At 50.7% G+C, this 23353-nt stretch overlaps 1 protein-coding gene across 1 annotated transcript in view; it reads right to left on the reverse strand.

Annotated features, from left to right (window-relative positions):
* Nucleotides 1-12856, reverse strand: part of ACAN (aggrecan) — a 46543-nt gene extending 33687 nt beyond the window's left edge. The window contains exon 1 of the mRNA XM_032195057.1: nucleotides 12823-12856. The gene's annotated coding sequence lies outside the window, so the exon portion shown is untranslated. The remainder of the gene's footprint in view (nucleotides 1-12822) is intronic.
* Nucleotides 12857-23353: the final 10497 nt, after the last annotated feature.

The following is a 23353-nucleotide window of genomic DNA, read 5'->3' on the forward strand; positions in this document are numbered from 1 at the left end:
AGGGTCAGCTCTACGCCTGAGCTGCTGTGGCTCTGAGTGTCTGCCCAACGTGGAAAGCAAGAGCCACACTCACAGCCCCCAGAGCCTCTAAACTCAAGGCAACAATGAGCCTTTGAGACTGGCTGAAACTTCTGCTCAGAATCCTCGCTGGTCCAAGGGGAGAAAAAACCTTCTAAAGAGCAATTCATCTCCATATGAAATAGATGTTTTGGCTGAGAACCCTTAAAGAGCTGCTCAGCCACTTGTCTGCTGGGTGGTAGGGGAGCCTGGAGCACTCTTTCAGCATCTAGCTTTTAGATATGGGAGGGTGGTTATGCATAAAGCCTCCTCAGACCCTGTTTTACACACAGCAGTGGTAATTGGAGCGTGTCCCTTGGCTTGCAAGGAAGAATTTAAGCCAGAAAGAAGAGCTGGGACTTGGCAAACTCTTTCCTCCAGGATATGGTGTCTCCGGGAATGACAGTCACCCATCACTCTTCTTCTTTGGTGGAAGAGGCAGGTAAAAAATTATAACCCATAGAAAGAAAGTACCGATATGCGTCTTTTCTGGAGCTGTCATCGGCCTTGAGTAAACCTCTTCTAGACACAGAGAGGAAAACATCCAAAACACAGAAGAAGGCACCTGAGACATCTCATTCCCTCAGGATGTCAAGTGTGAAGGTGGCAGCTTTGGCCATGTGGCTCTCCAAGTGACACCATTGTCTGCTCAGATGCATTGTCTCCCCATAAATCCCAGTGAAAAATCCCAAAGCTGTTGCTGCTGTGCTCCTAGGACCTGAGCTTCCTATGCCTGGTACAGAGCAGGAGAAAGGGACATGGAAAAACCTATGTCCATTAATTTCGTAAGGCTTCCACCACGTACCCACCTACTCCAAATAGGCAAAAGCTAAACAGATGGGCAAGTTCTCTGCAGGTGCTGAGTGAGATGGAGAAGGATGGGTAAAGCCCAGCTGATGGACAGCAGATATTTGCCCTGCTGGGGGCTGAGCCATTGCTCTGTTGGAGACTGAATGGTGCACAGGCTGTGCTGGGGACATTCGCTTGTGCAGAATTTGCCTCTTCACTTCTCTTGTGAATGGGTTGAAACCTCATTTGTGCAGAGAAGCAGCCTTAAACATGAGAAAATGTGCTCCTGAGGCTACAGGACAAGATAGAAGTGTGTCTGCAGAGAAGCAAACCTCAGTAATACTTCTGTGCTGGCTCAAGCTTCATGGACATAAGCCTTGCTTCCCTTCACAGCTGACGCTGCACTTAGGATGAAAAGTTTTCCACAATGCCCCTGAGACCTTGTGTCAGTACAGAATCCATAGGCACAGAGACCTAAGCATGAAACTCTTCACTCACTTTGCTAGCTACTGCCCAAACCTGATAGCTGTCAATACTCAGCTGCCCCAAATTGCCTTGGTTTGAACGTGTGTGCTCCTAAGAAACGTGATGTGAAAATTCACCTAACGAGGCACTGGGCAGGACTAGACAAGACATACCAGCTGCCAGCTTCACAATGTACAAACATTTTCCTCTTGCTCCAGGTAGAGAGAAAACATCAAATCAAATCAAGACAGTTAGATTTGAGGGAAGAACCACATGAACTTGTGCATGGCTGCAGGGCCTCTGCAATAACTGCATGTCTGGGTGAATACACCCAGCTGGCAACACTAACCATCCTCCCGCTGTCACTGCTTGGACACAAAGGAGGCAGGTGAGCAAACACATCCTATCTTCCCTTTGCACTGCCGAGTAGTGCATGCCCTTGGTGTTTAACAGTGGGAAACCACCTCCCATCCACCCTTGAGGAAGAGTTTCTAGCTTCATTACAAGCTCAGTATCTGCCTCTTTTTGCTCCCCATTTTCTCTTTCCAAAGCTGGCACCTGAAAGTTTTCTCTGCATTAATTCCAGACATTGTGTAAACACTGTGCTTAGATTTACTTCAACGAGGCTGTTTCAGCTACAACTTTCCTCCCAAATAGATTTCCTGTCTCATAAATTCAAGACATGCACAGTTTAGTTCTGCTGGGAAGGTGGAATCTCGACTCCATCCTCCCTTTGGGGTGACCTAGAAGACAAAAGGGCAAATGGCATGGGAGAGGGCCAGGGCCTTTCTGGTTACTGGCTGGGAAGGGCAGAGACATCCTGCCATGTGCTGCTCAGGAGGCAGAGCCTGCAGTCCGAGCATTGCTACTTTCCATAAATAAGCTGCAAGATTTGCAATCTAATGATCTCTTGGCTTTTTTTTTTTTTTTTTCTCCATAACTCCAGAATTTTTCTACACAGGAGAATCTCTTTCTCCTGAGCAGATCACTGACTTTTCCAGTGGAGAAGCAAAGGATTATTATTTTCTTCTGTTTCCAGATGCTTCAACTCTTTGCAACTCCTCAGAAATCCACATGCATACAAACTGTTCATGTGTATTCCTTGCACAGGAGGGGAGGAGTCTTTTTGCCTTTATTCACTAGCCTCTAGGCATCACCTTACACCAAAGACCTCAGATACATCTTCCAACAGCAATGTGAACCCCCAGCTGCAATGCAAGCGTGGATTTTACTACTGCTGATGAAGGATCTCTCACACCTCTTTGTCTGGAGAAGGGCTTTACCAAAATTTCAGAGCAGATTTTCCTCAAAGTTGTCTATCTCTAAGGCTGATTTGATGAGCCCTGGTTCCAGAGACAGTGGGCTAGGCTTGCCTTCCAGTTTACACATTGTACTAAGACCACAGACTTCACATTCAGACTGTAAAGATGGGCTGAGGTCAAGAAGAGTTTGGTGCTTCTGGTAACCCTTGGCTCCTAACCCGCACTTCTCTCTGTGCTGGACATGTCAGCTTTTATGTCAGGCCTCTTCCTGTAGCAGAGCAGCCCTCTAAGAGACCATTCGTACAAGAGCCGCATCACCAAACCAAAACACCTGCAAAGTTGTATAGAACACCCCTCCCAGGCAGTGTATGGATTTTCCCATAAGTATGTTGAAAATCTGTAAAAATCTCCCTGGCCTGTCTCTTTGATTTTTTTCTTTTCCCTTTATTCACCCGGTATTCCGTTGACTCCATCTCATGGCACACGGTTGCCCTCCACCATCCCTGCACAATCCCTTCCTTCTCTGTGTGCTCGCACCTCTCGCATAGCAGGAGGCTGTTCTGGCATGCGGTGCCCTCTTCCCTCGCAGCCAAGACACACAGCGCGTGTTTAACTCGATTTGCCTGGCTCAGTCAATAAGGTCCCTATTTATTGCTCTGTTCCTCTAGGGGGATGGAGTTATCTGCCCTGCCCCATCGTTCCAAGGGGATTTCGCTGCGTTGGGAACACCGAGGGATGCTCAGCTTCCCTTGCTGGGAGCAGCCCTGTTGGGCATGGACACTGCTCCACTGCTCCTATTCACTTGTCAAGTCGTTTCATCCAAACAATAACTCCTGCCTTTGGTTCAGCCTGCTCTATTCTTCTCGGGCAGAAATCAGCTGGGGCTCCAGGCAGAAAATAAATCTTCCTTTTTTTTTTTTTTCTTTTTTTTTCTTTTTCCTACAACACTGAGGTTTTTGAACCAAGCCAAATTGTAAAGCAGGAAACAAAAGAAGAGAGAAGATAGCAGCAAAATAGTTCACAGCCAAACAGGCTTGCCTGGGGTTTGCTTCAGAGAAGACCATCCATCAGAGACCACAAAAGTTTTGGGTTCTACTTTAAGAGACTGGTAAGGAGTTGGAAGGGAAGGAGCAAGGTGATGGAAAGATGCCTAAAAAATTGTCCTGGCCCTCTGTGAGAGTGCACGTGAGTCTCTGGGTGATGTATTCATCCAGCCAGCAGGAACAAGAAGGAGAACCCTTAGCATGGGGGAGGCAATAACTGGCAGAAGGGTTTCAGTTCCCTGGCTGAGATTTCCATTTTCTGTCAGTCCAAAACTTCCCCAGGAAAGCTGCTCAAAAACCAAACCAACCAACCAATCCACCAAATAAACAAAAACCACTTTTTGAAATTAGCAGCAAATATAAAAGGATTAATACGTAATCATGTGAGACCTATCGTTCAATCCAGAAACAAATCACAGGCTTCTGCTTTTTTTCCAAGGGGGATTTTGGTATCTTTCAAAGTCTCCGTGGTCTGTTTCCTTCAAACACATGACAAAATTAGCTTGAAGAAAGAATAGAAACCTTGCACTTTAATAACAGCCCAACTCTTTGACGTGAATGTATGTTATGTATACAGAGAGCTCTCTCTACATGCATCTGAATCTATAATCAGGCATTGGTTTGGTGTTACTTAGGAAGCAACTGTGATGACATGACATTGAAAGAGAGAGCAAGGCAGAGACAATTAACCTCCCCAAAATTAGTTTCAGATGAGGGTCACTGAATGCACATCAGTAATCATTTCCTTACAGCTCAGATCTCAGGGCTCCACTGAATTACCCCAGCCCAGACAGACAGCAGCCCCTGCCTCAAAGATCTCACAATCTACAAAATATGCAGCTGACCAAGCCCAACAAACGTAAATTTGGGGAGAGCATGGAAATACTGAAACAAAGCAAGGCTCTTACATGAAGTATAAAATCATACAGTGAGGTGCAGACTGCAATGGGAAAGAAATTTAACCTAAACACAAGCCACAGACATTTGGAGAGCCAATGCTGCTAAGCCCAAACCTACAGTTTGCTAAGAAAAGTCCATATGTCATACCTTCAAAAAGAGAAAGCGAGGTATGGAGGAAACCAGAAACGCAATTAAATGGGAATACAAAGTTTTCTGAGAGGCAAATAAATTCCTATGCATGAGATGTGGTCGGGAGGGAGAGCCAAAATGCTGCCCAGTGTTTGGTGAAGCATTCTGTAAAGGCAACAGAAAATGTTGTTTTTCCAGAGCTATGTGGAACAGTTTGAAACCAACAGTGCCCACATTTTGGGGAAACAGAAAGGCACCAACACAGATCCCCTTGTAGGCAAAATAACTGCCTAGTGAAGTGCTTCAAACCAGCAAATACGCTCAGGCAGTGATGGAAGAGATGTGGGCTTTAACACGGACCCTGGAGCATGCTGTACTGGTATTTTGACTCAGACACACAGCACTAGCCAGAGAAACTGTAAACAAATAAAATTTGTTTTATACTATTGTCATAAAAGACCGATTCAACGACAAATAATAATGATCTATTTTAAACACGCTATCTTGTAATTCTCCCAGTAAGATGGGTAGGTAAATTATCTGGCGGCCAGATCCAGTTTCCATTGGAATCAGTAGAAACGAGGCCCTATAACCCTGAGGTTCGTGACATTAAACCCAAGCTATGGTTTTAAAACCTAGTCTAGACACGTAACTCTTTGAAAGCCCCAAACAGGCAGCAGGGAGAGCACTCAAAAGGAATTCCCAATCCCCGCAAGCTCGCACAAAGCTCTCTGCTTTCAGACAGCAGAAGAATTAATTCCATAAGACAACATAGCAAGGAAAATCCTGTTTGGCTCTCACAGAGTAGGAGAACTGGATCTAATCATGCATAACATTTGGGCACTGTCATGGAGCAGTCTGCAGATTGTGGCAATTCCATAGCTGTGACCGAAAAGCCATCGTGACATTCATACTCATCAATCCACGCTGCATAAATAAGCCACGCAACGGGGGTGATGCTCAGCAAGACTAGCTACAGTTAAATGCTCAAAAAGAAAATGTTCTCTAGCTTTTAGGATGAGCATTCCGGCAAATGTGGTTGAGTGAGTCCTGCTTCAAGTTAATGGTTTCTAATGGAATTATACTGGGAAGGTGAGGGGCAAGCACTGGTATAGGTTCTGGCCCTGAAAGCTCAGTCCCTGCAGACCCCAGGCTTGTCCAGCCAACATCTGGGGCCTCCAGAGCTCCCTGTGCTGCTGCAGCATTGAAGATGTTCGAAAGTCATGTTGGACTTTGTCTTCCCTTGGGCTGGATGCTTGCTTCCTGAAAGACTCAATGTGATGTCCTTCCTACTGCAGGGATGTCACAAAAGAGAATTATAAGTATAAGCGAGTATTTTGGAAAGCAAGAAAGGCATGCACTGCTGGTCATTAAGAAAATTAGCAAATGGCTTCTGAGCTGAGCTTTCAAAGATTTTGATTACAAGTTTTGATACAGCAGCAATAGATTAAATTCTTACAGTGTACTCTCCAGTGGTTACTGCGAGAGTTATGGGAATGTCAAAATTGCTTTGTAAAAGTCTGATAACCTGCCCAATTGTCCATGGTATCTCAGAATTTAAAGATGCAAAAGGATGTCTGAGGCACTCAATGGAATTTGCAGAAGTGCTTTTCTGTGTCTTGGGGCACTTTGCTGCTTTGCAAGATGTGTCCTTGAGTCCCTAAAGCAACTTCTGGAAAAGGACATAATTTTATAAGGGAAATAAATCCAATCAGATATCTGAGTGTCTAATGACTCTCATTCCCAATCAGTTTCAAAATATTATTGTTTAATTACACTAACAGCACAGATAAGAGAGACATCTCTGAAGGATGAGGCACCACAGTTCTATACACAATGTCAGCTGCATTTGCAGTTGAGGAATAGAGAGCAACCAACTTGGAGATTAGAAGAAATTGGTAATGAACCATGTCAGAATTGAAGAGAAGGTGCCAACCACTGTATTCCAGTGTCGCCAGTTTCCCTAGTATACATAATGGAGGCATGAGAAAAGCTTCAGCATTACTCAGAGTGCAGCATGAGCAAGCTGTTTGCATTTTAAGCACGAGCAAACCCAGCCTTTTGTCTTTGATGTTAGACCGTGACTCTACAGCTGCCAAAACTCTCTGTGCAGCAACATGTAGACAGGTGAGTGGGGGCCTGAGCACCTAAAAAAGAAAGGGCTGAGCATAATATCCATAAAGTACTTTCATTTATTTATTTATTACACTGGTTGGATGTGCTTATTCAAAGTCAGGAGGAACGCAGTTTTAAGTCAGCTGGTGGTGTCAACAAGATCAGAAGTAGCAGAAGTGAGATGGATTGAAAAGCTGGAAGAAAGGCTTGTGTTAGCCAAGGCATCTTTGCTTTCCAGTGCTCTCAGCTGCTCTTGGAGATACCACCTCAGTCACAAACCTTCCCTTGACTAAAGGAGAACTTGTGGTAGGGCTAGCAGAAGGAACGACAAAAGATTATTAACTCTTTGAAATGTGGTCTCTGTGGGAAAACATAGTTTCTGTAATGGAGAATGTAGGTGAAGACTGAGGGCTCCAAGCCCTGCCTTCTTCAAAAGGTGCTGTAGAGAAGGATGAGCTGGCTGCGCCTGGCTAAGCACCTTGCCATGGCAGTGGGGTGTCTGGCAGAGGCCAACTCACCCAAGAATTTATCAGGAAAGTTTTGAAGCCCACACTGAACTCAATGCTGTCTTGATTGGAGTGGTAATGGTAATATGAAGTCACTTTGGGAACGCCAGTGAGAGCTGTAAGCACAACATTGGGAATGAACTGAAATTAAGATCTCTGCTTCCCTGTCTCTGAGATCTTCATGCCTGTAATGCATGTCCTACGTGGCTACAACGAGAGAATGGCCCCAAACAATGCCAAATGTACTTCAGAAAGGTGTAAAGGAATGGGTGCCTGCCCATCAGGGCTGGATACAAGAATAATTTTGGAGCAGAAATGGGCACACGCTGCACACAGCCTTGTCTCAGGCACTGCACCCTCCTGCTGTCACACTCGGCAGCATTAGCAGACCAAGTGCCCTGCCGCCTGAGGGTATCGCTTACATATCAATTGCTACAAGGCAGCAGGGTATTATTTATACAATAAGTGCTATATAAAACAGCAGGGTAATATTTAGAGGGCAAATACAACGGAGAGGAAGGCTGCAATTTGTTCGGCAGCAGCAGGATGTTCTCTGCTCTCCAAAGCACCATGCAGGATCAGGGTGACACTTAGATGCCAAGTACTGTGGGAGGACAGGGTATTATTTAAACCCCAGATACAATAGTAGGTAAAGAGTATTATTTACTAACCAGACGGAATGCAATAGCAGCAGTAACTGCACGGTATAATTTACGGCAGAGGAAAAGACATCATTTGCAGACCAGTCATTACAGAACGGGAGGGTATTCGTTAGAGTACAGCACTGAAGCATTGCTTTGAAGCCGAGCACCATGAAGACACAGGGTATTATTTATACACCAAACCCCACAGAAACTATTTTTCTGGGGTAAGTAACAGTGACAGTTAATAATTCATACAAAAGCCATCCTGTAATTTCCAATATGTGAACTACGTGATGATTTCAACCTTGAAGCCGTGGTACAGATGATGTAATGTTAATTACACTTAGCTGCTGTGCCACAGCACTGCTAATCCCGAGTAATCCTCTGAAGCCAGAAGAGTTATGCCAGCCAGGCTGAATCTGCCCTGCACAAAGCCTGCTCTGACTGGGGACTTCCAGGGCTGTGGCAGGGATTTATCTCTGGCCCGTGCAGGATCCCAGCAGGAGCAGCAGGTTTTGCTGTGCATTACAGGTTGTTCAGTCCTGGGCACGGCTCTCCTGGAGGAGGTGTGAATGAGGGAGGGGAGCTCCAGCTGGAAGGGATCACTGCCATCATTTTCACCTGTTTATCAGCTGCTGGCCTCCACATTTCCTTTGCACACCTTTTTCCCTTCAGTCCATGATCTAAGACTCAGTTCATTGGTTATTTTTTTTTAGTTTCCCGTAAAGAATACATATATATTTTCCTTTCAAATTATTCCTATTTAATTTTCTCTCTATTAAGTCACATCTATCCCTCCTGTGGCCTTCACAGACAATTCCTTCTGTCCTTCAGCGGTTGTCATGACTGTTAATTACCTGTCCAAGTCCTCTGCCTAGTGTGAACCAAGGGCATTGTAGAAGCCAAAAGCACTTGGAAATTGCCAGCCCAGATGAAACCAGTGGTGTGTCCAGGCCAGCATCCTGTCTTGGACAAGATCCGTATCACCAGCTTCAGAGCAAAGTTCTCATCATCGAAAAACAGGGGAGAAATTGCTGAGGAGGAAGTTTCTTTTTGACACTAGGCATTTAGTGGTTGCCTTGTGCCTTGAAGCATGAGTATTTACATTCCATATCTTCCCGCTAATGTAAGCGAGGTTTATTGGGCATGGCTGGACAGGCAGCTTTACTCTCGGGCCTAACTCGTGAGCAGTCCTTTCCCTACCCGGCCAGAAACACTTTGCTGTCCTGGTCACCTCACTTCTGCCTCACAGATGCCCTTTTGTCTCCTGTTGCCTGCTGTGGCCCCTCTTGCACCTTCCATCGCTGGGTTCAGCTCCTTACACCCTGTGTGAGACCCGGGTGCTTCAGAAGATCCCCAGCTCCCATGCAGACGCCCAGGTAAGATGGTGGCAACCAGGGCCATCTGCGTGGTCAACTTTCATCAACTTTAACAGCAAATGGAGGACAAACGGTGCTGACCTGCCTTCCCCAGGACAGCCCATCGCCCAAATTCCTCTCAGCAAGCTCCACTCCTTGCCAGTGCAAGCCTCTGCACCCTGAGGAGGCCTCCGATCCCCCGGGGGAGCTGAGCAGCGGGGTACAGCCCTCAGCTGAGTTCTGGGTCTCTCCCGAACTTCTCCTACTCCACATGAGCCCCCTGTGCTCCGGCTTGAGCCAGCATCTGGAGAAAAGCCACGAGTTGCCATGCCTTGGTTGGCACAAAGAGTGACTACAAAGGTGAAAACGCAGACGATGGTGCTTGAAATAGGCCTCCGAGTGTCCTGCTTTCCCAGCACAGCAAGCCTTCCTCCCTGAGGAAGCGCAGAGCCACTGGGACACCTGGTCCCCCAGGTGCCACCATCTCCCCCGTTTGCTTGTGGGGCTGTAATGTGGCTCCAGGTGAAGCCATCAGGGGTGTTAGCTCACCACAGTGACTGCACGGGGGCTTGTAAAGCAGGGCAAGGAGAGCTGAGCAAGGCGGTCCACTTGGCTGCTGCTTGGCACCTCAACGCATTTCAGCAGCTAACACATGTGCAAGGTTTTGGGGTACTCAAGTCAAAGGATTCTGGCCTTCCCCATCATTTCCCCCAGCCTTCTGCTCCCCAGTCTGTGCTGAGGAACCACTGGGAAGGAAGAACATCACGCAAGGGAGAAATGGAAATTTTTATTAAAAAGGGAAAGCCCGTCGTAAAAGACGCTGGAGGGAAAAATCTCAGTGCGAAGCATCAAAAAAAAAAAAAAAAAAAAAAAAAGGCTGCCTGGGCGAACACTACAAATCCCCCCGCCTATTCATGAGGCCAACAAAAAGCTTCTTGAGCTCGGCACTGTGAGCCCATTGAGCGCGGCGCGGGGCAGCGGCGCACACACCCTGCCTTGTGCACACAGGCAGCGCCCGCAGCCCCGCCGCGCACACAGGCCGGGCTGTTCTGCCCGCGCACAAGGAAGCACTGAGTTTTTAAAAGTAAACTGTAAGGTTTCCGTTGTTGCACTGGGCTCAAGTATTTTTTTTTTTTTTTAAATATATATCTATAACAGCTCCCTCTCTTTGCTGTCTCTCTCTCTCTTTCCCTCTTTAAACAGCCCTGAATGCAGCGGGCTGCTCCGCAGCCGTCCTTCTCTGGCTCCGTATGTGGTCCAGACCTAGGATGAAGACGGCTTTTGTTGCTGCTGCTGGGAAGCTGCCTGCGAGCAGCACACACAGCCCGGCTTGTTCACACGTGGAGGCTGCCGGGGGGAGCAGGAGGAGGAGGAGGAGGAGGAGGAGAGGGAGGCAGGCTGGGGAAGGCCGGGCTTGCGGTGGAGCAGCCGTCCCACCGCCGGCAGGGAGACGGCGGCAGGTGGCAGTGGAAAAGATGTCTCAGGCGGCTAAGAAAGGTCCCGTTGAGTGTGGAACGGGCAGCAGTTGGCCCTCCACCAGCCCGTGTCCCTGCTGGGTGTAGGGCAGTGTGGGGAGGCAGGGAAGTCACCGGGCCTGCGCAATTTATGGCTGAGGAGGAGCTGCCCCAGAGAGAGGAGGAGAGAAGAGACCAGTAACGGAGGGGATTTTGGAGTCCCCAGGTTTTCTGGCCATTATACACATCTCTGGTCGATACCAGAGCACGGAACAGGAGTTTACACGCTCATTCATTCATTTCTGTCTTTTAAATGATATCACCCATCCTCTCCTCCTCCAAACCCCCTAACATTTCTCTCCAGTTAGGTCATATTTTACAGTGAGGAGCTGCCATTTACACTGACGCTGCTAAGTCTGCAGCATTTTAGTTAATCTCCTCAGCTCCCTGACCCCCGGACTCTCTTTGCCCACCCGTCCTCCAGTCCTCTCGCTGCCGTCAAACCCTGCTTCTGTCTGTGGAGGTGGTTGTAGGAAACATCAAGCAGGAACTCAAGCAGAGGAGATGGGGTTTTTCCTAAAGGTCGCTGGGGCTGCTGAGAGCCTGCAGGCAGCACGGGAACATCCCTGGCCCAGTGAGGGCAGGCGGGGATGCTTCCCTCTTCTGCGCTCTGACAGCACCTCCAAACGTCTCGGAGAGGGAAAACACCTCCCATCTGCCCTGCTGGGTGGGTACAGCCTCAGAAGTTTTGCAAAAACATATAGCACCAAACAACCAAAGCAGAGAAACAAACAGATCTCCTCCGCGGGGTCTTGAAAGCCCACCAAATCGGTCCCCAAACCCCTGGCCCCTCTGCCCAGCCAGCGTCCTCTATCTGGAGCTCGTAGACAAAAAGGAAAATAGTGGGGAATGCTAAAAAATTCCTCTCACCCAACTATTTCATCATGGGATATTCCCCCCTTCCCACATCTGGCAAAGTTATTTTAGAAAACCGGGAGAACTTTTCAAACTGCATTTTTTTGGCCAAACATCTCAAAAGGGCAGAGTTACAAAGCATGCTTTCCGCTACGTGCAGAGGGTAGGCTGCTGCTGAGCACAAAGTTTAAGCGAAAAAGTCTTAAAAAGCAGGGAGTGACCTAAAAGGAGAAATTTCCAACAGAGGCGCCGAAGAACAAAAACTTTTTGCTCTGCCTGCTCTTAGAGAAGAGCTCAGCTACTACTGAGCTACTGCTGAAAATGTGTTTCAGCCAGGAATCAGCTCAGAGAGGGGCAGCCACCGAGCAGTGCCCAGCATCATGCTCTGGAAACCATCCAGGAGCTGCTGTCAGTGCCAGGGGCTCACTCGTAGCTGTGGCACGCGTGCTGCACACCGTCTCACCTCCCCGATCCCATCTCCTCTCATCCTCCTCCTGCTCTCATCCCCCCGACCTGCGGCTTCACGTCCTACGAGCCTGCAGAGCACCCTTCGTGCTCTCGATAGTGATGCGGTGGCAGCGAGCGGAGCGGTCACCAGCAGACAGCCCGTGATGGTTTGGGACACCAGTGACAAACGAGCTCAGCCGCAGCCTCCGTGCCCCGCGCTCAGCAGCAGGATGAGAAATGCCACCGACGGCAGCCAAAATCCAAAGTGCAGGAACACCGACATCGTTTGGGGAGCAGGCAGAGGGGTAGCCCCCTCTCTGCGCTCCCACCTGGTGGCATTGGATGCCCGGTGTCCCAAGCCACGTGCCTTGCTTTCCCTCCCTCGCCCAAGAACTAACAAACTCAGCACATGGCCCCAGTCTCCGGCTATGGGGCCGTGCCCCCGCAGCCCCATAGCTGCAGAGGTTGGTGTGGGGCCGGCACGGCGGTGCTGCTGGCAGCCCGGCCCCATAGGATCCCGGCAGGCTCCTCTCACAGCAGCGCTGCTGGCAGGAGGGCAGCTCCGTGGAAAACCCTGGGAGCAGTCAGCGTGCAACTTCCCTCGCATCACTGCTCACCAGGGAAAGAGACAATCCACTTTTTTAGAGCCCGCACCTATAGAGCACCGAGGAAAGAAGTGGGGAAGTTAAGGAAAAAATCCCAAAGAGAGAGAAGAGGGAGGAAAGCGCAACCCCTTACCTTTAACAGTTCAGTGCAGTGCTTGGAGAATCTAAGTCCCATACACCTGGCAGAGAAATTAGGTGTTTTTTGGCGTTCAGGACGGAAAGAGCTTGCCACTTCTTGCTGTTGCTGTATGTCTTCTTCGCAATCTCCAGATGAGTTTTCCTGCCTTTTTTTTTTTTTTTTTTTTCCCGGTTCCCCCAGAAGAAATCAAAATTCCCTGTGTGGTATTTCAGGTCCTTTCAGGCAGTGGCAGCAGCAGCAGGCTTGAAGAGTAAGTGCTGTGTGTGAATGGCAAAAAAAGAGAGAGAGGGTTCAGACCACATTAGCTGCCACTGGCTGCAAGAGAGACCATCAAACTCCTGTCAGCCTCCTTAGATACCTCTTGAAGAGCTGGCAAACTAAGTGTATTGGATCCTCCTCTGGATTTTAGAGTAAAGGTAGGCAGGCATCCAGGGGGCAGGGGGAAATAGGAGGGCTTAAGGACAGAAAAGGAAGCCCAGCCTCTTGGAAAGAGGGGAAAAAAATAGAAAAGAAAAGAAAGGGGAAAAAGAAAAAAAAAAAAAGCATTGCCAAAAAAAAATACTGTAAATGGAGAAAGCTGAATGGGGAGTGGGGGATTAAATTTAGCCCTCTGGTTTGGAAGCAAACTACTTGGAGCACCACAAGTGGTTGAGAGAGAAGAAATAGTTTATGTAATAAAAAGAGAACGTGGTTTATGCAAACTAAAATAACATGAAGCTAATTAAGGAACCTGAGCAAAGCACGCGTGTCTGCAGTGCAGTCAGTATCGCTGCTGTCCCACCAGCAATGGGCACGTTCACAGGGAGCCCACAGACAGCAGCAGAGAAGAAAGTTTGGGGACCTCTCCGGGGGCTCTGCGGGGCAGAGGGGGAGGCAGGTGGTGGAGGTGGGTGGAGGTGTGGGAAGAGGGAGAGGATGCTTGCTGTGAGGACATGGAAAGCACCTGGAGCAGCGGTAACTGACGAGTGGTATGGAGGCAGAGGAATGAGGCTGATGAGTGGAGAGGAGTTGTCCAAAAGCTGTGCCTGTGGAAGAACTGGGGGAGAAACGCAGAGCTAGGGAGCACTGAGGGATGATGAAGGCTGAAGCAACCACCCCAAAACCTCAGGGAGGATCCCATCGTGGAATCCTTGGCAGTTCGGATGCTGTGGGAAGGTGCTGAAGAGGCTGTAATGAGTTTTGACTTTTATTTATTTATTTTTCAGTGGTGGATGCTGGTGACTTGGAGTGGGCGAAGCTGTGCCCGAGGAGCATGAGATGGGTCTGCTCCTGCAGGCCTGCGCCTCGGCTTGGGAAGGGGCTGGATGGCAGCTGGGGGCGGTGGCAGGCAGCTGAGGCTTTCCCAGTTGAGAAAACCTCTTCTGGCTGAGAAACTGTGTGCCTCCCCAGCGACACAGGAGGGTGGGCACAGGGCTGGGGACTCAACCTCTACCTTGAGAGGAGTCCCCTGGCTCAGGCTGTGCCTGTGTCCCTTCACCTGCCCGTTCATCCCCGTGCTCAGACATCTCCAAGAGGTCAAGGTGGCAGCCCCAAGGCCAGCAGTGCCTGCAATTTTGATATCTGCGTTTCCCTCTCTTTCCCCAGCACCCTCCTTTGCTTTCTGGTTTACAACACAATGCTTTGCCTTCCCTCCATGAATTACCTCAGTGCCATGCCTCATTTCGAAGCTTGTTCCCTCGGCTGTCCCACTGCTAAACCCGAGGCTCGTAACCCCTTTCACTGTGTTCATGCCCCCTCGTGAGAGCCGGGCATCCATCACCCCGACAGCCAGAGCCAGACCACAGCTTGTGGAGGCACGCTCCTTCCCAGGAGGGACTTTGGCCACGAATCTCCCCCTTGGAGATCACCCTCTTTTTTTTTTTTTTTTCAGCAGGGAAAACTTAATGCTAAAGCTTTCTTGGTACCTTTACGCTTAAGGTCAAAAGGGTGGGGAGGGAAAACTCTTCAGGACCACTGGACAGGACATTTACAGCCCTGTCCGAGACTCATACTTTATTCCCACCTGCCTTGCGTGCCTTTTGGTGGATAAGAACGCTGCCTGTCGAAGTCATGTTTAATCTTCCATCCTTTAAGGTCAAGCGGGGGCGTCCCAATGACTTAAAGGGCACGGGCTCAGCCCCAGGGGCTGCTGCCATCTCCAGCGGTGCTGCCGTGGCTGTGCCAGAGCATCGCCTGCCTCTGATGCCGGGCAGCATGGCATGGCTGTAGCAGCAAGATGACAGGCAAGGCGCACTTCAGACAGGGCATGACAGCCTGTGCTTGAGGCAGGGCTCGGTATTTCCAGCTGGGCAGGAAGAAAAGCACGTAGACAGGAGCTATAAAATGCGCCCGGAGTGATTCTGTCCTGACTCACGTGTGCGAGGGGCTCTGCGACACATCACGCCTGGCCACAGCCCCTTCTCGCCGTGACACGAAGTCCTCCCGGGCAATGCATACGTTGGGTTGTTTGGCTGGGGAGGGACTGGGAGCCCTGTGTACCCTCTGCTGCCACTGTGGTTTGGCAAAGAAAACCCCATCTGAACCTTTCATGAGCTGCAGCCAGGGAGCAGAGAAAATTCCACTTTGGAGCTGACCAGCTAGGAAAATGTGATGCTCCACACAAAGCGGTTCCTTAGCAACTTTTGGGAAGGGATAGAAACTGCACAGTACCTGCTGGCTGTCCCAGTTCTGTGTCTGCATCGGGAGCGATTGGAAAAACAGCTAAATACGTGCAGAGAAATTGTGATTCATAAACCGCTGCTGGAGCCGGTTGTGTTTGTTTGTTCTGAAGCTGAGGAGAGGCTGGGTCAAAAAGGCCATATAAGTGGCTTTTGTTTTTTGTTTAAAGCAGGGAAGTGACAATTCAGAGGTCTCAGGAGTACAGGTAACAAGCTATAGGAGTGCTCACAGTCAGGTAAAGCTTTTACATGTCATTATAACGTTCAAAGGAGACCTGTGGCTATTCCCAGAGAGGTTCAGCCCTTGGGGAGTGCAAATATTTGATCAGAGAACAAACCCAGTGCACAAGGAAGGGTGAATAATAGCTTTGCCTATTGAATATCCAGAATTTGCATGGTGGAAGCAGTCACTGACTGCAAACAGGCAGAAAAGGAAACGACACCAGACAGAAAAAGATTCAATCAGTTGGGCTGATAGTTATTTGTGGGTTTCCAAAAGCAACGAAAGGCAGGCCTGGGTGGATTTCCAGCCAAAAAAAAAAAAAAAAAAAAATCAGGAATAGAACAAGCAGGAATAAAGAATAAAATCCTCAAACTGCTTTTAAAAATTGTGCAGACCTACCCCCTCACTACCACGAAGCTGTTCCTTCTCCACAACCACCAGTTCAAGCCATCTCATGGCCTGCAGCTCAAACCCTTGTCTTCCTCTCAGGGTGAAATGGAGGGCTTGGCATCCCAGAACACTTATTTCTAGTATTATTTAATCCTATTTGATGCTAACTAGGCACTTAAGAAACCAGCAGGGATGTGAGAAGGGGGTGCAGGATCCTGGCTTCTCCGTGTGGAGGCCACTGAATGGGGCTGTGCACAATCTGAAAGTCTGTGCCAAACCTTCAGAAAAAGGCACTGGAGATTTAGGGCCAATCTGTGAGGCTTTAGGCTTTTGCCTAAAGGGTCCCATCCATGGTTTTACAGCCAGCCTGACCATCTCTCATCTGAGCGCTGCTGCCAGGGTGCCTCGAAGTCAGCTCTGACTGTCACGTTTGGGTCCAGCACTGCTCCACGCCAAGGTCCTGGGCTGGGAGAAGCAGGGTGTGATGTCCATGTATCGGCACGGCCTGTGTCACTGGGTGCTGGGGGGGACTGTATGGCCCTACGTTGGGGTCCTGTGCCAGGATGGGCAACCAGAGGGATGGGAAGAAGCAGTGCTGAAAGCCCTGTGGGTAAAAATTAGGAGGGGCATGAGAGCTGCTGGAAGAGGTTTTGCCCACTGAGACATGCTGAGAACACAAGATAGGGGCTGAAAATGCAAAAAGTCATCAGCGGGCATGGAGGGACCTCTCCCAAACCCCAGCACCTGCGCCCCTTTACTCCAGGGCGAATATCCACCCTTGTCAGCACAGGCAAAAAACTCACCCATCTTTAACAACCAACCCGTGTGCTCACAGGCAGCTTCTCCCAGCCCCGTTTGCATCCCAGCTCGGGACTGCTGCCCTCCGCGAGCCTCCCGCGCCGCACAAGGCACCCATTGAGCCCGCAGCGGCCGTGCCGTGCTCAATGAGCTGCGTTCTGCTCGCCCCGCGCCGGCAGACGTAAACAGCCCGGCTCGCCCCGCGCCCCCGCCCCGATATTGTGGCTTGTTCATCACCCGGTAAAAATAGCAGCCTGCGGGTGGGATGGGGTGCACAGAGCGGCTTCTGTTTGCCTTTTTTTTTTTTTAATAAAATATTTTTTTTCTTTCTCACTTCTCCTGTCCTCTCGGTGTCTTTCCGATTGCTCAACAGGGCTGCGTGGAGGGAGCAGGGACGGACGCCTCCAGTCACATATTTGGGTGCTGGATGGGGCATCTTGGCCTCGTCCTGGCTCCTCATCTCTGTGCTTGGGTAGATGGAGTTCGGATGTCATGGGGGATACAGGGGGAATGGGCTCCAAACATTTATGGGTTTAGGGTTTACACTGCCAGAGGGCTGGGGCTTTGCAAAATGAGGGGATGACCTAGAGAGGTGGACCTGGGAACCCCTCCTGCACCCAGGCAGGGCTTTTGGGGTGCAGGATGCTTGTCATCTCCTCTGCAAGGGGCAGGAGCAGCACCTCAGGGCCACAGCCTGATGTGGCAGGGCTGTTTGGGGCTGTTCACTGGAGTTTTGTGGGGTCCAGCTTTGTGCACAGCATCACCATAGCACAAGGGATCTGTTATCCATCCCTCTGTGCTCTGTACGTGTCCATCCCCTCCCAGCGATCCCCAGGCGATGGGGAAATTGCTTTTGTTCCGGAGTGGCTGGGGTGATGCTGTGTGCAGCTCCTCTCCGTGATGCTCCTCTCCTGAACACACTCCTCTTTCAATTCCCCCCCCTTTTGCACATGTGCGTGCCCTCACCTCACCCTGCTGACCAGCTGCTGAGCCTGCCTTCCCCCCCTCCCCATCACAGACCTGCAAGCTCCGGGAGGAAACAGGGGGGTGGGCACCACGTGCGGTATTTATACAATGAATGAACGAAAACAGCGCTAATTTTATGTCCCTCCTAGCCGGGGACGGAGCAACACGGGAATACAGCACCTTTTGTGTGGGCACAGGACATCTCCTCTGTTTGCTTTCCTCCCAGAAGGCCTCCTCTCGCCCAGGGCCGTACAAACAGCTCGCTGTTGACCTTGGAAGCCGGCGGGGAGATTACGTCAAGCAAAGCAGGCTGGGCACTTCTGCTCCCGGTCCCCTTGCTTTGGAGGTTATGTTCTCCGTGCCCACGGGATCGGTGGCAGGCAGGGGGGGGAAGGTTGGGGGCTCCCCGACCTCCAGGGACCTCGTGCAGAGAGCTTCTCCCTTTGCTTTGCTTAGTTTTTATTTTCTTAGTGGAAATTTTGCATCATTTCTTGTTTATTTCCCCCCCGATGAAAGGTGTTTGCTCACGGTGGGGAGGAGGCAGGGAGGGGGTGTAAACGGGGGCTGACAGCAGGTGTAGCTCTGGCCTTTTCCTGCAAACAGCACCAGTTTCTCGCACCTCCATGACCGGGCCCTTTGGAGGTGGGAGAGGTCAGTGGAAAGGCTTTTGGCAGGAACACGCCAAAGCCCCTGTGCACAGAAACGTTTTACCCGACTTGGTGGCGGTGAAATGGAAGCAGAGCAGCCTGAGCCTCGGAAGGGGCTGCCGGGCAGCTCTGGGCATGGCTTCTCCCACAGCAAGGCCTGAGGAGAAGCAGGAGCTGGTCTGGTACATGGATGAGGTGCTCCTCGCCTGGATGTGCTTCTCATTTACCTCCTGCAACTTCTTATTCACCTCCCACCCCGCCGCCACAGCCGTCAGGCTGGCACCTTTAGAGCTGTTGGAGATGTCATCCAGCATGGCCTCGAGTGGTGGCCCTAAAACACCGCGTGCAGCCTTCTCAGGGTGTTTACAACTGGCTCTGGGGTGCCGTGAATCGCTCACCAGGGTTGTGCTGCACGTTCCCACACACAGTGTGTTGTCATAGAAGAGCCACTGGCAGACCCACGGCTCCTCTGCCATAGAGCTGCCAGTCCTGGGCAAATCCAGGGAGGGGAAGCAAGAGGAGGTTTCTAGTTTTCTCGAGGGCCAGCCAGCATCCCAGCGAGGAGCACAGTCATGTACACGTGGGGTACCAGGAGCTGCAGGGAGACTGGGGGACATGGGGTGGTGTTTCCTTCCCTATCCCCATAAGCCAGGGATGGGCAGGTGCCGTGTAGTATCTCTGGAGAATCTCATCTCGTTGGTGACAATGTTGGAAAATAAGAAGTAAGAATTAAATAAGAAATAAGAAATTAAATGAATAAGGAATAAGGAATAATAATAAATGATAAATATAAGAAGTAAGAAGGACAGGCACAAAGGGGAGAGACAGGGAGAGCAGGCACCAAGGGCTGCTCCTCGTAGGTTTATTCTTAACCTTTCTCTTTCTTGGCCTGTTTACCTGTGAAACCTCACCCTCCAGCACCAACATTTCCCTCCTTGTTTCTCAGTCCTCAGCAAATGCATCTTTTTGTTTGCTGCCTAAGAGAGATCATTCCTCTGTCTGGGCTGCAGGAGGGGTGGCTGGAGCTGGAGTTTTAATTCAGGAGGCCCAGAAATAGCCCTAGGGTTACTACTAATAGCACACCTCACCTTTTTCTGTCCATGGAAGGCATAGCCTGCCTCGGCTTTTAGCTCTCAGCTTTCAGAAAGCCAGATCTAACCTCCCATTTAAAACCCATGGGGAGATGGTTGGGACTGTCCCGTCCTTCCCCCAGCATGAGTGGCTCTGAGGGGCATCCAGGGTTACACAGATCATCCTATGATCACCAAATGCACCTCTGGACAACCTACTCCTTTTCCTTAGCTTCTCGTAGCCAAGCTCTTGGCCGAGTGTCCCCGTTTCTCTGCGTATGGCTGTTTTAGAAGAAGGATCTCCAGTGGGTCTCTCTGCTTCTGATCAGTTTCCCCTGAATGTTCTCTGCCGCATTTATTTGTGTCCTCTGCTGAGCTCAGAGCTGGAGTTTCCAGGCTGGTAAGATGAACAGTGGATGTTTTAGGCTGAGTTGAGGCATACGGTTGGACTTGGAGGTATTTCCATGGGCCAAAAGCAGGGTCAGATCAGCCAGGTCCCTGTGAGGCTCTGCTATGGGGGAGAGGAAAGTGAAGAACCAAAATCCAAATCCCCCCGGTTAAATGCAGCCCCAAAAATGTTACTTCTAGGCCGGGATGAGGAGCTCTTAGTGTCAATATTTGTGAAGCAGGAAGAGCCCTGCCAGCCGCAGCATTTCCAGAAACCAGGCTGTGTGTGCAGGGCCGGGGGCAGCCCGGGGCACACAAGGCACCCAGTACCCCCCGACCCGACCCACCCTGGGGTTGCGGGAGGACACCGGGTGGCTCTGCTCATGGCCCTGACCCCTTTGGGGTCGGGGTGGGCTCTGTGCTGTGCTGTACTTCAGGGCCTGCAGTCAGTGTCGGTGTTGCGGTGTTGCTGCTCCAGCAAAATGTGGGCGAGCTTTGAGAGGAGAGCGCGGCTGCACGAGGGATGATTGTGAAAGGGATAACGCTGCCCTGATGTGGTGTCACAGCACCATATCCTCGCTGGGATGAAGTGACGGTGACACCAACCATCCAGCCCTGAAGGGGCAAGAGCAGGCAAGAAGCAAGAGGTGGGAATGGTTCCCCTCAGTGTGCTTGGGGCTGACACCACGCCAGGAGCCCACAGGCACCGAGTGGCAGTCCTGGCGCAGAGACAAGTGACTGGCTCTTCTTACAGGGCCTGAGCCCTTCCCCGTTTTCTTTCTTCTTTGCAGTATTTCAGGAAGGTCCTAAATGTGCAGATAGTGTGTTCTTTAGCGGTGTTGGGTTTTGGAAAAAAAAAATAAAATTGTAAGAATATTTCCCTGGGTGGAAGAAGTGACAGCCATGGAGTCATCAATGAAGCCATGATTTTATTTTGAAGATATTCACATTCTGGGCCCACATTTCCCAAACACTACAAGAAGAGGCAGGGAACGTGACCCTGATGGCAAGAAAGGAAAGGGCCTGAGCAGCTCCTGAGGGCTGCAAGGAGGGTGAGGGCTCAAGCAGAGTGCAGGGACGGGTGCAGGCTGCGCACTGTGGGTGTACCCAAGGGCTCCCCGGGGACAGGGCCGCGGGGTGCTGGAGGTGCTGATGTGCATTGATGTGTGCAGGAGGTGAAAAGTCCCACGTGCTCTGAAAACAAAATGAATTACCTTTCTCTTGCTGAGTGCACCCAATGTATCTTGGCCTTTGTGGGGGTAAGGTACAGACTTCAGAGCATCCCCTCCTCCTGCCACCCTACCCCAAATGCCTTCCTCCCAGCACAGCACCCATGCTCTGTCACTCAGCACACAGCCCTCCTTTGCCTTGTGAGCACTCAGGTGGGAAAATGGCCTGTCAGGGCTTTGTCATTTGTTTTACCTGTACCTTTGTTGGGTCCTTTTACAGAAGCCCCAAAGTGCTGTTGTGAAAAGACAGCAGGGACTGTGTGGACCTCGGGCAACTTTTCTGAAGACCGTGAGACCTGCCAAACAGCCCGAGAGAAAGGATCTCACTGTGTTGATTTGTTTTCTTTGGTTTATGGGGGGAAAAAATATTTCACACATAATTAGAGCAGCCACAGAGAGATTGTATTAAAGGCGCTTTACTGGAAATTTCAAGGGACAGAACAAGGGAAAGCTGTGTTAACACTAGCAGCCAGGAGAAGGACCTTGCCTGCGAAACGGTGGGGAAGGACAATGCGGGGCGTTCAAGCAGCAAGAAAGAAACTGTTCAGGAGGGCAGCATGTGCATCAGGGCCTGGGATTAAACTAAGCTGCTGTGGGCCACGATGCTCCCAGTTTGCCTCCCCTGGGCCCCGGAGCGCTGCCGGCCGCCGGCCTGGGTGGTCAGGGCCAGGGGGCACGGGTACGGCACTGCATCAGAGGGAGGGGAGCCTCCAGCATCAAGAAATTTGGTGTTTTCTTCAGTGAAACCCACCCAATTTCCCCCCTGTGGCAGTGGGTAAAGCCAGGAGGTCCTTCTGTCCTGATGAACCCTCCAACGTGGCAAAGGAGCCCTTGCCTGCTGCTCCTGTCTGATGCTGCTGCTCCAGAGCAGGTCTTTTAAGACAAGGGCCCCCAGGACAGACCCAAGGCTCAGCGACAAGCCCTCCACAGGCCTGTCTGTCTCAAAACCCCATCACTGTGGGCTCTGAACCCCTTAGTCTGGAGTTCCCTTGTGGATCTTGCTGCCTCTTTCCCCGTTTTCCTTTCTTTCACATTTTCTCCACAGCGAGCTGTGTGGGTGGGCTGTAACCTTATCTAGGTGGGGTTTTCACTGTTGTTGGGATTTTTGGGTCCTTTAGCTTCAGTGAGAACCTTGAAAATGAAGATCTTGGGTTTCATTTTGACCCTAGTTTAATGGAAACTGATGGAGGGAGCAGAGGGCTGATGTGTCCACGAGACCCACGCAGCGGCTTTAGTGCGTGGCACCATCTGAGCTCTCCACATGACCGAGGTGTCACTTGTGACATGGAGAAGTACCAATATTCCTGCTTTAACAGTAGAGAAATGAAGCGCACTGTCTTGCCCAGGGCCATGCTAAAAATCTGGGATTTGTAGACAGGGGAAAAAGAAAAACCCTTTGATTTTCAGAAGGGGAGGCAGCACCTGGCCTCACCTGCTCTCAGACCCTGCTCTCCCCTGCAAAACGAAGCGCTCGCTGCCTGCTGGCTCGCCCTCCTCATCGTCGCCGCTCGCTTCATTTCCCGAGCTGACATCATCCTGCGGGCAGCAAGGTCCCGTGTGTCCTGCAGGAGCCACTCTTCCCGGGTTACCTGAGGGCACGGCAGGGCTGAACAGCAGCCCTACAGAGGCAGCGAGCACACTGTGCCCGTTTATTTCCTCCCGTGTGCAGGAGGCGAGCGAGGCAGACTTGTGGCGGCTGCTGTTAGACATCAGGGAGGAGCATGGCCGGGTGGTTGGCGTAGGGACCGACAGGCAGGAGTCCGGGGGTGTACTCACAGCCCTGACACCGACCTTGAAGGCAAAATGACATGACCCCGTCTCCTCGTCCCTAACAGGGGCATCAGGATATTTAACCGTCGGTAATTCAGCATCTGCTCGTTTCTTTGTGCCCTGCCTTCCTGGCTCAGCTGCCGTGCCGTGCTGCTTTGGCTACGTGGGGCTGGCTGGCTAAAGGACATGCAGAATTAGGGGCGCTGAGCACTCGTGAGGGACTGTGGAGGGGGAGCAAAGCACACGAGACCCTCAGCAATATGTTCAAGTTGTGTCCATCCCTTTTACCCAGGGGCTGTTCTCCTTTCTTCTTCTCCTCTTGGACTTTGTACCTTTCCCCGACGGATATTCCCTGCTGGAACATCCCTCCTGGTTTTGGTCCTGGCTC

This window comes from Aythya fuligula, chromosome 11 (genome assembly GCF_009819795.1).
Source record: "Aythya fuligula isolate bAytFul2 chromosome 11, bAytFul2.pri, whole genome shotgun sequence".
Classification (NCBI taxonomy): domain Eukaryota; kingdom Metazoa; phylum Chordata; class Aves; order Anseriformes; family Anatidae; genus Aythya; species Aythya fuligula.